Here is a 6,110-nt window from a genome sequence, read left to right as displayed (position 1 = left end):
GCCGGCTAGCCCACCTGCCCTACAATGCGGGCGGCGGCAGGGGGCCGGGCCGGCTCCCCCCGCGCGCTCCCGAACCCCCGCGCGCCCCCGCCAGCTGCTCTCCGCCTGGGGCTCCCCAGAGGCAGAGGCACCGCGCGCGAGAGAGACTCGGAGACAAAGAGAGCAAACAAAGGGCGGCGCGGCCGGAGGCGTGCGGGGGACCGGCGGGGGCCCGAACCTCCTAGTACGTACGGCTCCAACTTGGTCCCCATCTCCATCCCCACCCCTGCCCCCACCTTCCGTGCTGGGGTCCCCGGGCAGGCTCAGGAACCCAGATGGATGGGCAGCATCTGGACTCCTTTCCTTCCCTTGCCTTCCCCTCCCCTCCCCAAAGAGAACGGATGCCCAGCCGCGGGGGACGTGAAGCGGGACCCCAACAATGAGATCAAGGCAGCCCGCTCAGCTGGCGGGAGCGTCTGTCCGGGTCGGGGACTGGCGGTCCCCAAAGAGATTATCCCCTTTTCCTGTCAAGTGGAATGGAACAAATCAATGGGGGGAGGTGGCGGAGTATGGAGGAAGACCAGTGGGGCCCTGGCTGAACATCAGAAAGTCAGAGTGGGGGAGGAAAGGGGGGAACGACCTTCCTAGGGCTTTGGAGCTTACTCTGGTGCATGTGTGGGGTGTCGCTGGGACTTTAATCTGAAGGGGTAAGAAGAGCGCTGTGTGCCCGCCCCCACTCCCACCCCCACCCTGCACACCTGGGCTGAGCTCAGCTGTATGCCTACTTTGTCAGTCTCACCCCTCCTTCAGAGGAAGGGAAAAGGAGAAGTGAAGAGAGAAGAACATCTCTGGTTTCTCCTTCCTTTACCCCCCTCCTCCCTGCCTCCCTTTCCTCCCCTCCCCTCTCCTTTCAGTCTGCCACCAAACCCATGGGGGCCAAATGAATGCCTCACACTTCCCGGCCCAACTATTGAAATCACTCAGGGCCTGAGCTCAGGACAAAGACCCTGCCCCAAACTCATCCATCAAACTGCAGGGGAGGTAAGAAGGGGCTGCCACTGACTGGAAAATCCATCTCTGGCTCCTGGAAGTGCTGAAGCCCATGAGTCTCTCCCTGCCCCGCCCCCCTTCCCCCCACCTCCAACCTTGGCTCCCACTTCCTAGCCAAAAGAATGTAGCAGCCCTTGACTGGAGGAAGGTGGAGAAGACTGGATTTATGGGTCTTCTAGCCCCAGTAACTCAGTGCCTGGGTCACTTGTGCCATATCTGGTGGTATGATCAAAGGATACTAGCAACTGGAAAGGATGGGCCTTTGGTGGGGAAGGAAGGGGTGGGCTAGGCCCCCAGGCTCTTTCTCCTCCTAGGAGTCAGGGAAGTCAGGGAAATGGAAATCAGTGAATTCCAAATCAATGGAGAATTGTTTCTCTTTGGGACTGGGAAAAAGGGCCTAGCTCAGACACATTTAGCTCACTGAATTGAGCTTCATTGCTCAATACCTTCCAAGGGGCAGTGGGAGACTGGGAAAAAGTTATGTAATTGAAAATAAACCAGGAAGGAGGGGAGAAGGAAGATGCTTACTGGAAGGTTCCCAGTCCAGCCAAGTGCAGCTCAAAGGAATCAGGTGGACAGAATCCTGAATCTGGCACTTGTGGGACAGTGGTTGTGATGTGATCTGTGCCTTGTTTCTTCTTTCTACAAGTGACAGGGTGTTGTGGGGGAAGCACTGGATGAGAAAACAGGAGGAGGCCTATCTCTGACTGTTGGTGACCCCAGACAAGTCCTTTGACCCCTCTGAGACTTGTCTGTGCTAAATGTTCTACAAAAATGATTTCCATTAGGCTACGGATCTTTGATTCTGTGAAATAAGTCCTATATCCTATGTAGGACCTTGTTGAGGATATAGATGAGGGTGGTCTTTGCACTGGCTCAAGTTTCTTGGGGAAGACTGATGTTACTGGCTTAAATGATGTTGGTAGCTCAGGTGGGGGGTGGACTAAGAGCATGAGGAGCTGCTCTTGGGATAGCCTCCTGAATACTCAGGGGAAGCTTTGCCTCAGCTGCCAAGGGAAAATAATGATGGTGTTCCATTGGACCCTAGGGCCTCCTGAATTTAGACATAATGTGAGTGATACATGAATGAGGAACACTTTAGGGCCCTCCCTTTTGAACCCCCTAACCCAGGTTAGCTCAGCAGTTTTGTGTTCCTTGGAAGTATCTTGTAAGCTCAGAGGCATGTCGTGTGTGTGTGTGTGTATGTGTGTGCATGTGTGTGTGTGTGCTGGTGTAAGAAAAGAAAGGACCTACAAGAAAAACAACATGTACGAGAGACAGTATTGTATAGTGGAGTCAGACCTGGGTTCTAGCTTTCTGTAGGATAACCTTTAAACCACTTAGAGGCTACTGTCTTTTTCTGCATCAGATCTAAGATTGTTGTGTTGCATTCTAGACACCACATTTTAGGAAGATGAACTGGAGAACATTCAGAAGAAGAAGTGGAGGGGAGAAGGGAATAAATATTTAAAAAATACCTACTATGTGGCAGGTGCTATGCTAAATGCTTTCCAAATATTATCTTTTATTTGATCCTCACAACTATCCCAGGAGATGGTGCTGTTATGATCCCCATTTTACAGTTGAGGCAGATAGAAGTTAAGTGACTTGCCCAGTGTCACACATACTATCTTAGGCCAGATTCAAACTCATGGCTTCCTGACTCCAGGCACAGCTACCTAGCTGCCTCCAGAATAGGATGATCAGGATGATGAGACAGAGATCATACCATGTTAGAATCATAGCTGTAGTGTTGGAAGACGCCTCAGAAGGCATCCAATTCAACCCTCTCTTTTCCAGATGAGGAAACAGGCCCAGGATGGTTAATACTTTACCCAGGGTCACATAGGTAGAAGCTGGAATCAAACCTAAGCCTCATAACTCTTTCAGAACCTTCTTCAGAGCTCTTTCCAGTGTACCCTCAGGATGACTTTCAAAGCTCAACTGCAGGAAAGTTGCAAACCTTGAAAGTCTGTGCTTCTCTGTGCCCCAGTTGGCAGTACAAGGTTGAAGTTGTAAAGGAGAAAGTTTAAACTTAGCGTAAAAAAAATTTCCTAACAATGATAAGAATTCTGAAGTGGGATAGGCCACCCCAAAGTGGGAGATAGTGGAGTCCCCCTGGAGGTCTTTAAGCAGAAGCTGGAGGACCATGGGCCAGTGGTGTTGTAGAGGGTAGTTTCTGTTCAGGGCTGGGCTCAGGTAGTAGATAGAGAGCTAGGTTCTCAGTCCGGGAGATCTGGGTTTCAGTTCCCTTTCTGATGTAGACTGCCTTCTTGCTCCTGGGCAAATCTCTAAGACCAAAAATTGTATAAAAGCTGTGGATTTGCACTAGTAGAGAGAGTTTCTGTTCTGGGAGTTTCCTATATCAGTGACCTCCATTCCCACCTCTGAGCCCTAAAAAGGTTTAGGATCAACTGCGTGGCCACTGAGGTCTCTTTCAATTTGTAGCTTCTGTGATAGGATAAATTTATCAGTGAGAACACTCCCTTCGTTGGCTCAGATCACCACCCTTAACTGGTCAGCAGAACCTGTTAGCTCCTTGAAAACAGAGACTAGTCTATTAAAAAAAAAAAAGCAAAAAAGCACAAGCCTTTCTGTCTTTAGTGTCTATCACTGCGATTTGTTATAATCATAACAGCCATATTTCTGTAGTGCTTTAAGATTTGCAAAGTGCTTTGCATATATTATCTCATTGGATCTTCACAACAACTCTGTTGGATAAGTTCTATGTTATCCTCATTTTGCAGGTGAGGAAACTGAGCCTGAGAGATATTAGGTGACTCAGTCAGAGTCACATAACTAGTGAGTATCTGAGGCTACATTTGAACTCAGATCTTCTAGACTGATTTGAGTACTCTACCAGATAACAGTTTCTTGTGTATAGCTGGTGCTTAATAAATGCTTTTTCAATTGAATTGAATGGTGTCTGAAAGTTATGGTGGTCAAAAATACATCAACTTGAGGTCAACCTAGTGATGATCATAGGATCATGGATATAGACACAGGGGTCAGCTAGTTCAACCTACTCATTTTAGAGCTGAAACTGAAGCCGCCTTCTGGTTATCCATCCATCCATCCCTCTGTCCATCTGTCTGTCTGTCCATCCATTCATCCATCCATTCGACCATCTGTCTGTCTGTCTGTCTATCTATCTATCTATCTATCTATCTATCTATCTATCTATCTATCTATCTATCTGTCTGTCTGTCTGTCTGTCTGTCTGTCTGTCTGTCTGTCTGTCTGTCTTCCCATTCATCTATATACCCATCCATCTATGTATCCACATATCCATCTATCCATTCAACAAGCAGATAAGCCACAAGCTTTATGAGAGGTTTGTGGCTCCATTACTCCCACTCCCTCTGCTTTTTCATTCCCAGTTTCCATTTTAAAATCTTCTCTAGTGTTTTCCCCTCAGGGCCTTGCCACACTTCCCTAGGGAGCTGATTGCAGTTGGCAAATACTCTCCCTCCTCCCAAACATTTAGCCTTTTATCCTAGACTCCCTCCTACCTAGTTATCATGGGAAATGTGCAAATTATCTCAAATAACATTCCACCATGCAATGGATGTTTCAGACTGTCATAAATTAACTCCAAATTCAATCTAGACACCATGACCATCCATCAGCATGATATAATCAAGCTCATGAGGAATCAGATTACAGTGACCCAAATGGGAATAACTAATGTCCTTTCCTCATAGCATCTGCCCTCTAGACAATCTCCCTTCTCCATTGTTTGTTTACAATCTGCCCTTCCCCCACTGTCCTTTTTCCAAATTCCAGCTAGGTTAGGGTTAGGGTCTAATGCGGTCTTCTATGGGATTCAAACCCCAGGGTCATTTCTTGGAAGACAGGAGAGCTAAACTGCCCCCCTCCCCCCACCCTGCGGCCCGAAGCTCTCCCCTTGACTATCCTATGTGACCCTGAACAAGTCCCTTCTCTTCCCAGGGTCTAATGAGATGACAGATTTAGATAGGGAAGGCACCCTCTATTCCAGGGAGTTTGAACCAAGGGATCTGTGAATTTGGATAGGAAAAAATTACATCTTTATTTTCACAAAACTTTAACTGAAATCTAGCATTTCCTTCAATTATGAATTTGTTTTTAAAAATATGCTTCTGAGAAGGAGTCCATGGACTTCAGCAGACACTGCCAAAGGGCTCTAAGATACTAATAAAGGTTAAGAATCTTAGATGTAGTCCAACACTCAAAATTTAGATATGGGAAACCAAGACTCAGGATAATCAAAAAAGGGTCTATCTATCTGTACTGAATCATAGTTCTAGAAATAGAAGGGGGCTCAGAGGTCATCTAGCACCCCACTCCCATTTGTCAGCTAAAGAAACTGAGGCTCAGAGAGATAAATTGATTGGCTGCAGGTCACACAAGCTGGGGTTTAAACCCAGATCTTCTGACTGTACCACACTGCCCCTGGGCCTGAAGAACAACCTAATGTGGCAGAATAAAGTCAAATAGTGTGAACACCTCAAGCTGAAACAACATCCCCCCCTTGGATTTGGCTTCTTCCTTTGTAAAAAGAGGAGATTGAACTAGTAAATGGAGTCTGACTTTTGTCTTTTCCAATATGGTGGGAGATTGATTCACATAAATACCCGGAAGGCAAAGTTCATATGCCAGATGGTTGAGGTTGGGGGAGGGAGGCAGTTCTAACTGTATGTAGATTACAGAATGAGGAGAAGAAAAGAAAATGAGGCAGAGAGAAGAGAAAGAGGAGTTAGGAGCCCTTTGGAAACTGTTTCCTGAGAATTATGGTAGTTGACTCAAAAGGGCTCCCAAGCTAAGAATCCTGAGCCCAGTAATTCAGGGACTGAGTGGGTTGAAGAGAGATAAAGGAAGACTTCCCCTTGAAGTCTACAGTCACAAAAGTGACAGTAATCTTCAAGAGGAGCAAATGGCTTAGTTTCTCCATATTTATCTGGTTTAACCAAAAGACTGATCTTTTGAGGATATGTGGTATAATTTTAAGGGATCCCAGAAAAGGTCTACCTAATTCTAAACTATATAAGGGAATGGAAAGAGCTCTAGATTTGGAGTCAGAAGACTTAGATTCGAGTTCC

This window comes from Notamacropus eugenii, chromosome 5, assembly GCF_028372415.1.
Source record: "Notamacropus eugenii isolate mMacEug1 chromosome 5, mMacEug1.pri_v2, whole genome shotgun sequence".
Taxonomy (NCBI): domain Eukaryota; kingdom Metazoa; phylum Chordata; class Mammalia; order Diprotodontia; family Macropodidae; genus Notamacropus; species Notamacropus eugenii.
The sequence above is the reverse complement of the archived record's forward strand: the minus strand, read 5'-3'. Positions refer to the sequence as shown.